Here is a 12,096-nt window from a genome sequence, read left to right on the forward strand (position 1 = left end):
TCCAACTAAAAAAAAAAAAAAAAAAAGAAATTAAGATAGATACATAGGATTTTAGAATAGCCATTTTGTTCAGAGATTATAATCAATTGTTCCTGGAAATGGCCCATCGTGATCTTTGGACCGGGCCACATTCTTTAGGAACTGGTTTGAGCTATAATTAAGAGTTTTTTATAGTACAGGAAAATTAGCACAGAATAGAAAGGTATTAGGATTTAAGTCAGTCATTAGGTGTTGGGTATGCATAAGTTTGAGAAGTTATTGATTATTAGAATATTATGATATTAGAATTGTTGTATTGTTTGTGAGGAACATTAACCAAGCATAAGGAGCAGTGAAATAATATTTGGATTGTCCTTCCTCATGCTTGAGCAAACACCTGGTGGGTGGGGGGGACTCCCCTCATCCACCTGGATTTGTGTTCCCATGAAAATCTTGTGATCTTGCCTGTAAAACTTTAGAATAAAAGGCTTACAGTTTGCCCCCATTAAATCAGCTTCTACACTAGACAGAGTTCAGTCTCTTTCTCCCCCTTTCTCTTTATTTCTCTTTATTTCTCCAGAGTAATTGACAATGCTGCCCACCATCCAGGGACCCTCTAAATCTCTCTGCAGGGGCTGGGCCCCCACAACTGGTGCCCAACGTGGGGCCCCTGGAAAGGTAAGTCTTTTTCTTGTTTCAGAGCAGCTAGGATCTTACCCAGGGTGCTGCAGACCCCTCTGTGAGACAGCCAGAGCGAGGATGGGTAAGCAAGTTTTTGTGAAGCCAGATCCATGATCTAATCATGGGCCAGAGTGAATCTAGGATCGTAAAATGTTCATCAGTATCTTAATGAATACTTTGTCTAAACGTGGAACTAAAGCTTCTTCTTCTAATCTAGCTCATTTTCTACATTTTGTGCAGTAACAATGTTAATTAAAAATGCTTTAAATCCACAGCATGATTATGAGAAATTTCCTTCCAAAAAGGCCGCTAACGATGATGATGATGAAGAAACTTATCTCTTTGCTATAGCCTTGGCTCCCTCTGATTATAATGACAATGATAAATTATCTCCACAGGATGAAGCTGAACCCAAGGCAGAAGCTGCTAGGTATCATATCAGTGCTTCTACGACCAACCCTGCGCCTTCCCTCCCACAGGCTGCTCCTTTCAATGCTAAAGTCCTAAAGCTGAAAACTTTGCCTAATAATGCTGGTAATGCCCCTGCAGCTCCTTTCTTTCCTCTTGGTATGCAGGCAGTATGAGCTGAAGCAGAAAAAGAAGGAGAGTTTAGTTTCACAGCTTGTTTCCTGATACAATTTTAACCCAGTGCTGATGGAGTGGATTGAGCTCATTGGGAACCCTTTCTGTATAAATTGGTAAGAGAGTTACAGGAGGCAAACTCAAAGCATAGTCCTCTTGCACCTTATACAATTACCATTTTAGATCAATTTGCCTCTCAATGGATGACTCTCACAGATTGACAGCAATTAACCAAAAGCTGTTTGTCCGGAGGTGCTTAATTGCTGTGGAAAACAGAGTATGAGGATCAAGTAGAATTCAAATGGACCAGAATTTAAATCGACCTGCTGGGTCACTCATTATTTCTCTTGATATGCTCTCTGGGACTGATATGTATACCCAAATGGCTAATCAAATTTCTCTACCCAATGATGTTTTGCTTCAGATAAATCATTGTGCTGTCACCTCGTGGAAAAAATTACCAGCAGACACTGCTCAGACTTCTTCTTTATCTGATATAAAACAAAACGCCAAGGAAAGTTATGAGGACTTTGCTTCCAGACTCACTACGGCTGTTAATTGGGTAGTTACTAATGAAGAAGCAGCAGAAATTCTTATCAAACAATTGGCTTTTGAAAATGCTAATACTTGTCAGGCTTTGCTTAGACCCATACGCAAAACCAGACGGGTTACTGATTTTATCTGCCAGTACACGGATGCAAGCTCAGCTATTATGCATGGGATGGTTTTGGCCAAAGCATTGAAAGGAGAAACCTTTTCACAGATCAATGAAGGTATGCAGGGTGCAGGTAAACAGAAAAATGTTTCAGTGCAATCATGTTATGTGTGTGGACAAATTAGGCACGTTAGTAAAAACCACGCTGCTAAGCTTAATGTTACCTCTTACTGCACCTCTTTCTAAGGTTTCCCTTTAAAAGTTGAGAACACTAAAATAAAGCCTAAACTTAGTTATACTTTTCCTTTCCTTTTTTTTTTTTTTTTGAGTTGGAGTCTCACTCGGTCGCCCAGACTGGAGTGCAGTGGCCGCTCCTGGCCACCACAGCCTCGACCTGCTGGGCTCTGGCGATCCTTCCACCTCAGCCTTCCAAGTAGCCGGAATTACAGGCATGCAGTACCACGCCCGGCTGATCTTTTGATTTATTGTAGAGATGAGTTCTCACCTACCCAGGCGGGTCTCGAACCCGCGGGCTCAGGCAATCCACTCACCTCAGCATCCCAAAGGTGCGGGATTACAAGCTGAGCCACCGAGCCTGGCTGCTTTTCCTTTTCTTATAGGAATGCAGGGAGCTCAAGCAATAATAAGCAAAAATACATAAGTAATATGAGTGATATAAATAATATAAGCAAAAATATATAAGAAATGTGTAATATAAGTAATATAAGTAAAATAAGTAATATAAGCAATATAAAAGATATATAAGCAATATATAAATAATATAAGTAATATATAAGCAATATAAACAATATATAAGTAATATAAGTAAAAGTATATAAGTAATAAGCAAAAGAATATCTCATTGCAGTCTTACTTTAACTATGGTCAAGTTGGACAAATTAACAGATTGTCTGGTGAAACAAGGTATGGCCGGCTTACATGGCATACCATCACCACTTTCTGGGGCTACTCAACCAAAAACCTTGTGTCCCAAAAAGGCTTTCATTGGGCAAGAGAATGACTATATAAATTTTACAAAAGTGGCACTCCTTTAATTCTACAACAAGTTATCCCAGCTCAGGAAACTTACAGAGGGGCCAGCCCTGGCCCCAGATAACAATAGGGGCAGCTTCCACCATGAACCCGTTCGTTCCTTCTGCTCCATTGCAGAACTTATCCGAGTTACCCCAGGGAGTACAGGACTGGACTTGTGTTCCTCCACCACTACAATATTAACTCCAGATGTTCTGGTACCCCCAATTCCTATGGGAGCAAAGGGCCCTCTCCCAGAAGGAATAGTGGGTATAATATTAGGCAGAAGTTCCTTGTCTTTACAAGGAATTTCCATTATTCCTGGAGTGGTGGATTCGGATTACACAGGAGAAATCCAGGTGCTTGTTGCTCCCCCTAGTAAAACAGTGCAGAGAATAGCCCAGTTGCTGCTCTTGCCTTATCACAAAGCAGGTAAAACTTTAACTAACCTGCCTAGAGGTGACTCTGGATTTGACTCTAGCAATGTTGCTTTTTGGGTTCAGGAGGTTACTAATTCTAGACCTCTAAAAGATTTATTTATACAAGGAGTCAAAATTACAGGGTTGTTAGACACAGGAGCCAATGTTTCTTGTATTGCCAGAAAGGATTGGCCTGCCTTGTGGCCAACTCTTATGGCTCCTTCAGGACTTATAAGCATTGGTCGAGTACCCTCAGTAGCCAAAGTTCACAGATTTTAAATTGGACAGATAGTAAGACTTCAGGAACCTTTTGCCTGTATGTTATTCCATCTATCCCCTTTACATTATGGGGAAGAGATATTCTTTCACAAATGGGCAAGCTTTTGCATAGCCCCAATGATAAAATCTCAGCACAAATGCTGTAGATGGGCTATGACCCCTTTAAGGGACTTGGTAAAGACGGGCAAGGAATACAGGAGCCTGTCCAAATAACTAAGAAAACTAGCAGAACAGGTATTGGTTATTCGAATTTACCTTAGGGGCCATTGTTTTCAAGACTGATTGCCTGGAAAGAAGACAAACTGGTTTGGGTGGAACAATGGCCCATGCCCTCAGAAAAGCTAAGGCAGTCAAAAACTAGTTTAACAATTAGAGGCTGGTCATATACAGTCTTCTACTAGCCCCTCAGCATGGCAACCACTAGTCCTTGAAACACTCCTTTTTTTTTTTAAGTTGGAGTCTCACTTGGTTGCCCAGACTGGAGTGCAGTGGCCGCTCCTGGCCACCACAGCCTCGCCTGCTGGGCTCCAGCGATCCTTCCACCTCAGCCTTCTGTGGAGCTGGAATTACAGGCATGCACTACCATGCTCGGCTGATTTTTTGATTTATTGTAGAGATGAGGTCTCACTGCTCAGGTGGGTCTCGAACCCACAGGCTCAGGCAATCCACTCACTTCAGCCTCCCAAAGGTGCGGGATTACAGGCTGAGCCACCAAGCCCAGCCTATTTTTGTAATTAAGAAAAATCTGGTAAATGGAGACTTTTACAGGATGTAAAAGCTATTAATGCTACTATGGAAGTCATGGGAGAGTTGCAGCCTGGATTGCTTACCTGTTAACTTTAATATTATAGTTATTGATTTACAGAATTGTTTCTTTATTATACCTTTAAGCCCAGAGGATTGTAAACAATTTACATTCAGTTTACTCTCTGAGAATTTAAATTTTTTTTTTCCAGTTCCAGGAGGAGTCAACTCTCAGGACTGAGACCTAACGTGCTATGGCAAATGGATATAACTCACTTTCCTAGCTTTGGAAAATTTTCTTATTTGCTTGTGACTGTGGATACATTTTTGCATGTTATTTTAGCTTCAGCAAAAACTGGAGAAGCCTACAAGGACGTGGTGCAACATTTATTCGTTTGCTTTTCACAGCTAGGTATGTCAAAGCAACTGAAAACCAACAATGGTCCTGCATATACATCTAAATCTTTCAGCAATTTTGCTCCCAATTTAATATTTCTCATTCCACAGACATTCCCTACAATCCACAAGGTCAAGCCATAGTTGAAAGAGCTCACCAAACTTTAAAAAATCAATTAAGTTACAAGAGGGTGAGTTCAAGTATAGCTCTCCTCACCACATCCTGAATCATGCTTCATTTGTTATTAATCATTTAAATTTGGACTCTTCAGGCTATTTAGCTATGGCTAGACATTGAAATCCAGAAGGAAGTATAAAACTTCTGATAAAATGGAAGGCTCTCTTTACAGGAAAAGGGGAGGGCCCGCTTTATTTCATGCTCAAGTCAAACATGTTACTAATCCTAATTTTTCTTATGAAGGGCATTCCAACTCCCTCCCCATTTGTTTTTATGATAATTCTGCTTCTTGCTTAATGTCTACCTTTAAGTCTCTGAGTACAGAAAGCCCTTATCAGAACAATATCAAGGATGGTTGGTGACTGGAGATGTGAATGCCTGAGGAACCGTTCCTAGCTGTGCAACTAGAACTTCACCACCTCTCAGCATACCTGCTTGCACCTTCAATGATATGGAAAAGGACTGGTCACTCGTCCAGTGAGATGCTGGCTTCCCAAAATGGAGAGACTGTGCTTGTAACTCTAAGGTGGACTAGCCTGTACTCAGTGAAAGACTATATATTAGTGACTGGGGTTTTAATGGCTCTATGCTTGCTGCAGCTAGAAGGCATGCCAGTGGATGGGTACCCCCAATACTTTCATTTTAAATTGGAATCAGACAAGCCATTCACCCTCATTTGTGGACAGCCCTCACAAGCCTTCAACCAGTCAGCCTGTCTAGGCCTATTGGACAAACTCAGCAGTACCACATTAGGGCATGCTTACAGTCCCCTTATGTGTTTTTAGTATGGAATGAGTACCAAACTGTCAAAATTGAGTATCATAGCAATGTTTATAAGGTGTCTTGTACTGAGTGTATTTTAACTATTTGTTTAGCTGATGCCTTTTATGAAGTTTTTGTTATTCTTCAGCAGCCACCTCATTTGATGATTCCTGTACACTTGTCATCTCATTGGTATGATGAATATGGCTTGCAAACATTGTATGAGGTTAATGCTTTATTAGCCAGACAGAAACGGTTTTTAGCCACCTTGATTTTAGGAATTACAGCTTTGATAGCTATTGCTACTTCAGTAACAATTTCAGCTGTAGCTCAATCTAAGGAAATCCACACAGCAACCTTTGCTGATCAGTTATCTAAGAATGTTTTTATTGCATTAGCTACTCAGGAGATTATAGATCGAAAGTGAGAAAGTAGAGTTAATGCTTTGGAGGAGGCTGTTTTAGCAGTGGGACAAGAGCTTGTGACTTTAAAGATAAAATTGGCTCTCCGATGTCACTCTGAGTTTAAATGGGTTTGCCTCACTCCTTTAGAGGTAAATAAATCTGTCCACACTTGGGACAAAATAAGAAATCATATCCTTGGAATTTGGAATCATTCGAACTTGAGTATAGACCTTACTAAATTACATAAAGAAATACAGGACATAATGTCACTAAGAAACAGTTCCAGTCCTCAGAATTAGCCAGTTCTATATTTAATAATTTCTCATCATTTGTCAACCAAAAGTCATCGATGTCTATACTCATTAATGTGGGAATTTGCAGAGCAGTGATTCTTGTGCTGCTATGCCTGCTTCCAATTAATTTTAAGGTGCTGAAGAAAAGAATTTCTCCACTCAACACTGAGCTCCATGGGTTCATGCTAAAAAATAGAAAAGGGGGAGATGTTGGGAGCTGGTGGTGGAGGCCCGCTTGAGCATTAGGGATACAGGCAGGCTGTGGACCCTGAGACCACCAGGTTGTGTTCAGGAGCTGAAGGCCCATTCCCTTCTCCCTTCTTTGTTGTGTGGCATGACCCACTAGCAGGGACTTTGATGATCTAAGCATGAAATTCCCAGAATATGACAGGCAGGGCTGACTCTAGGGATCCATTGTTCCCATTTCTCACAGAGTGTGGTTTCGGCTTTAAACTTAACACAGTTCAGACTCAGGTCACATTTGGGAGCCTTTTATATGGTACAAGCTTCTTTATAAGATTTAAAAGTATATTTGTAGAATTAGTATATACATTTAGAGAGCTGTTTCCAGCTTTAGATGGTATAGATGATTATCTAGAGTTACCAGAAATGGCCCAGCACGAACTTTGGACTGAGCCACATTCCTAAGGGCCCAGCATCCACTGTGGGCTGGGCTGTATTCTTTTAAACTGGTTCTTTAGTTACAATTAGTGTAAGTTTTTTCTACTTATAATAGAAACTGAATTTATTTTATTCATAGAAAGTATTGTAGAAAAGGTCATGCTACGTCAGGGTATTATGTTAGTTCAAGCATGATCAAACATGATACTTTAAGGTTTTAGAAGAATATAGCTAACTTTAGAAATTTCATTGTTCCCACTTTCTACTAATTGCGGTTTTGGCTTTAGTACAATTATAGTTTGTATTTGGGTTTTATTTTAGAAGCTTTATTGCTGATGATCAGTTTTATATATTAGGATTAGGAATTAGAAACTTTTATAGAAATTAAGATAGATACATAGGATGTTAGAATAGCCATTTTGTTCAGAGATTATAATCAATTGTTCCTGGAAATGGCCCAGCGTGATCTTTGGACTGGGCCACATTCTTTCGGAACTGGTTTGAGCTATACTTAAGAGTTTTTTATAGTACAGGTAAAATTAGCACAGAATAGAAAGGTATTAGGATTTAAGTCAGTCATTAGGTGTTGGGTATGCATAAGTTTGAGAAGTTATTGATTATTAGAATATTATGATATTAGAATTGTTGTATTGTTTGTGAGGAACATTAACCAAGCATAAGGAACAGTGAAATAATATTTGGATTGTCCTTCCTCATGCTTGAGCAAACACCTGGTGGGTGGGGGGACTCCCCTCATCCACCTGGCTTTGTGTTCCCGTGAAAATCTTGTGATCTTGCCTGTGAAACTTTAGGATAAAAGGCTTATGGTTTGCCCCACTAAATCAGCTTCTGCACTAGACAGAGTCGAGTCTCTTTCTTTCTCCCCCTTTCTCTTTATTTCTCCAGAATAATCACCAATGCTGCCCCACTTTCCAGGGACCCTCTAAATCTCTCTGCAGAGGCTGGCCCCCACAGTGGGTCCTTAGATCAGTACTAGTGAGCCAAAAACTTATGGCAGCAGTTAGATTTTACACATGGGCAATGATATTGCATGCCACTACATTTCTGGACTTACGACTAATATACATAGAAAGACACAGGTCAGTTCAAAATAGAGAATGGTTGTCAAAATGAAACACCGTGAATTTTTCCTTGTCTATTTTGCAAATCACCAAGTTTTCTTTGATAGCAGCAATCTGAAACTCATTCATGCAAAACAGAAACTCCCAGAAAACATTCCACAAAGCAAGTCCATGGAATCCTTAGTATGAAATAGGGATTGTGATTTGAAGCTGTCCTCACCAAGAAAAACCAGGTTTTTGTGGTTCTGCAACATCATGTTTCTGTACAATGTTTGCTGAGGGGAGTTCAGGCAGTCCCATAACTCTGGAAAGAATTCTATGGCCACTTCTTTAACTGTCAACAGTCCCTGAAAACAACAACCCATATTTACCAAGTAACCATGGACTAGAGAAAACAAGAATAAAGAGAACAGGGTCTAGTGACATGACAACTAGTATTATGCAATAAGATAATTTGTAGCACAGAAATATTCTCTAATGCATTGTCTGAGAAAAAAAAGGATAAAATAAAACCCACTCAGCCAGTGTAGACACTCAGCTTTTGTGAATCATAGAGCATAAATTTGGGCACCAACACAGACATGCACATTTTTGAGTGCTATATTTGCTTCAAACAGAATAACTTGCATATATTGCTGAGATGGAAAACTCATAGTGAGTTAGAAGGTCCTCATCAAGTTTTAATCTATACAATGATGAATTTAATACCTTGTTAAAATCCATATTCTGATTCAGGTGATATGGGGTTATACTGAGATTCTGTACTTTTTTTTCAGTCGGGGGACAGGGGTTCCCATTCTGTTATCCAAACATGAGTGCAGTGACAAAATCACAGCTCATGGTAGTCTCTATCTCCAGGCCTGAAAGGATGCATCTTCCATAACCTCACAAGTAGCTGAGACAAATTGGTATCAGGTACCAAGGCACACAGTCAACAAAACATCTATGCTGAGACATTATTGGCCCCCAAAATAGTAAGTTATAATCTCAATCCGATAATGCAGAAATATGTTTTGGGCAGAAATCTGGCTACAGGTATCTACCATGGTTTGTAATCTCTAAAAGTATATTTATATTGTTGTTTTTATAATCCTAGAGAGCAAGTCTATCCTAATTATTCTTTATTCAGTTCTTCCTGAGTTGTTCTGGACAGTAACTGCCATCCTGCTTAAATGTGCATTTTATTACCTGTGTTCAGCATGGAGCTGATGGAACAGCTTGTGTTCCTTGTGAAACCTTAACCTTCCAGGTTCTCTTCCTTCACTAGAGCCTGAGGATCTACTCCATTGGCAATGGGAATCTTAGGTTTCCATGCCTTCCCATGTTTCCCAGACACAAGGGAACATTTTTAATACTGCAGGTCATACATTCACGGTGAAAAGAGTTAATGGTAACTGAGCAGCATGGATGCTGAGAACAGACAGAGCTTTGGTGTATAAGGAGACATGTCCTTCATAGCTCTTGAATATCACAGGAAGAACAAATAAGGTTGAAACAAAATCATTAGGCAGGGCCATAAGAGTAGCAGTAGAGGTTTGCAAGTTTTAAAAATGACATTCCTTCTGACCTGGGACAGGTTTACCTGAGAATCAGCCATTTTTTTCCTTTTCCTCCTCTTTCTCTGAAACTTCTTCTTAGGCAAGATTATGTGGACAGTCACACCTACATGTTGAAAATATGCCTTTACTTATGTTAAAGTCAAATTGAATGTATTTATTTTTTGTCAGAGTCTCACTCTGCCACCAAGGAAGGATTGAGGTAGCACTATCATGACTCCTCACAACCTTGACCTCCTGTGTCCAGGTGATTTTTCCATCTCAACCATTCATGTAGCTAGAACCACAGGTATAGCACTCATGGCTAATGGTCTTGATTATTTATAGTGACAAAGTATCATTATGTTGTCCAGGCAGATTGGTCTGAAACTACTGAGCTCAAGCAATTCTACTTCCTCAGGCTCCCTAAGTGATGGGATTACTGACATGAGCTATGACTTTCAGCTAGAATATGCCTTTAACATAAAAGTACAATCCTTTCCTTCCTACCACCACATCCACACACAGCAGGGTCAGGAAGTGCAGAAAATGTCCATCTTTGTCTTTGGCACAGGAGACAGATTCATGATAACAAGCACCTACATGGAGATCAAAGAATGAGTTTCTTCTTTCCTTCCCTCTTGCCACAAACACTGGCAATTCCAGCTACAGCAATGAAAATAGGGCCCCACCGATCTATCTGCCTGACCAAACCCAAGCAGAGCAGGCCAGGTGACCTCCCTTCTGAACTCAACTTTCATAAACATATCAGGCAGTCCTCGTGCTTGACTCTGACTCCACATTAGAGTCACCTGGGGATAATTAATTAAAACAACATGAATGCTTTCACAAAGACAGACAGTCTGCAGAAAGGACACAATTGATAGTATTTCTTAAAACTCACCACATGATCTGATTTAGAAGCCTGAACTGATAACCACTTAGGAAAGACTTGCCACTTAAGTTTTAAGGTCCACATGAATCTGTAATATTTTTGGTCTCATTCTAAGAAACCGGAAACCTGCAGGTTTTAAGGGGTCTCTGAATCGGGTTTTAAAACAGGTCTCCTGTAAATGTTGATGTTACTTCACCTGGACCCACAGTCGGTAGCATTTGGTGAGAGAAAGCAGGCCTGGCATACAGAGTCCCTCATGCCCAACACTGTTATCAAACAAAACAGTTTTTTTCCTCATTTATCTGCTCTTGGGCTTGTGGAAATTGTGAGCAACAGCCCCGGGAGATACTAGGAGTAGTCACCAAACACTCTGATTTCCTCTGACCAGTGTTGTGAGGAGACATTTCAGGGTGAGGTGAGACCTGGAGATGGCTCAGAAGGAGGTGGGTCTGGGAAGGGTTAGGGCAGGGAGTGAGCCCTAGGCAGGATTCTGATCTCTGTGACCCTGTGGTGTTTCCAGGTCTGAATTTTCTTTTTTCTTTCTTTGTTTTTGAGTTGGAGTCTCACTCTGTCACTCACACTGGTGTGCAGTGGCTGCTCCTGGCCACTGCAGCCTTGAACCACTGGGCTCCGGGGATCCTTCCACCTCAGCCTTCTGAGTAGCTAGAATTACAGGCACATGCTACCATGTCCAGCTGGTTTTTTTATTTACTGTAGAGATGAGGTCTCGCCAAGTTGCCCAGGCGGGTCTCGAACCCGTGTGCTCAGGCAATCCACTCACCTCAGCCTCCCAAAGTGCAGGATTACAGGCTGAGCCACCGAGCCTGCCTTAGGTTTGAATTTTCTAAGCCTGCCCAAGAGATACTTGACTCCCAGAGTTTTTATACTTTTAATCTTTTAAAGCCACTTATTTTCTTGTTTATTTTATGACATATTATAACAAACAATTTCAATGAAAACCCTCAGGTTTTTCTAGGATAATAACATTAAAATCTAAATAATTATTTTCAGCCAGGTGCAGTGAGTCAAGCAGGTAATCCCAGTGCTTTGGGAGGCATAAGCAAGAGGACTACCTGAGTCCAGAGTTTCAAGACCAGCCTGAGCAGCTTGGAGAGACCTCATCACTATAACACATAAAAAAATTATCCAGGCATGGTGGCACATGCCTATACTCCCACCTACTTGGAAGGTTGAAGTTGGAAGAATCTCCTGAGTCCAGCAGGTTGAGGCTGTTGTGACCATGAGCATGCCACTGAACTCCAGTATGGACATGACAGAGTAAGACTCCGACTCTAAACAAAACAAAAAAAAATCCATAATTGTTATTTTTAACCAGGTAAAACCAACAGAAATAATAAGAATGAAAACAGCAACACTTTTGTCTCTGAATGCTGTTTTAGACAGTGACAGTAGAACAGACAACATCAACATAAAGTCAAGTCCCCTGGAATCCTCCTTCTTAGTATTGACTACCTGGTGCTGAATTCAATGATTTTTCCATTTATGACAGATGAAAGTTTCTGGAGTGTAGGGATCTTGACAACTTCATCTGCTTTTCT

The sequence above is a fragment of the Carlito syrichta genome, unplaced genomic scaffold (genome assembly GCF_000164805.1).
Source record: "Carlito syrichta isolate Samal-C Ts95f unplaced genomic scaffold, Tarsius_syrichta-2.0.1 Scaffold309475, whole genome shotgun sequence".
Lineage (NCBI taxonomy): Eukaryota > Metazoa > Chordata > Mammalia > Primates > Tarsiidae > Carlito > Carlito syrichta.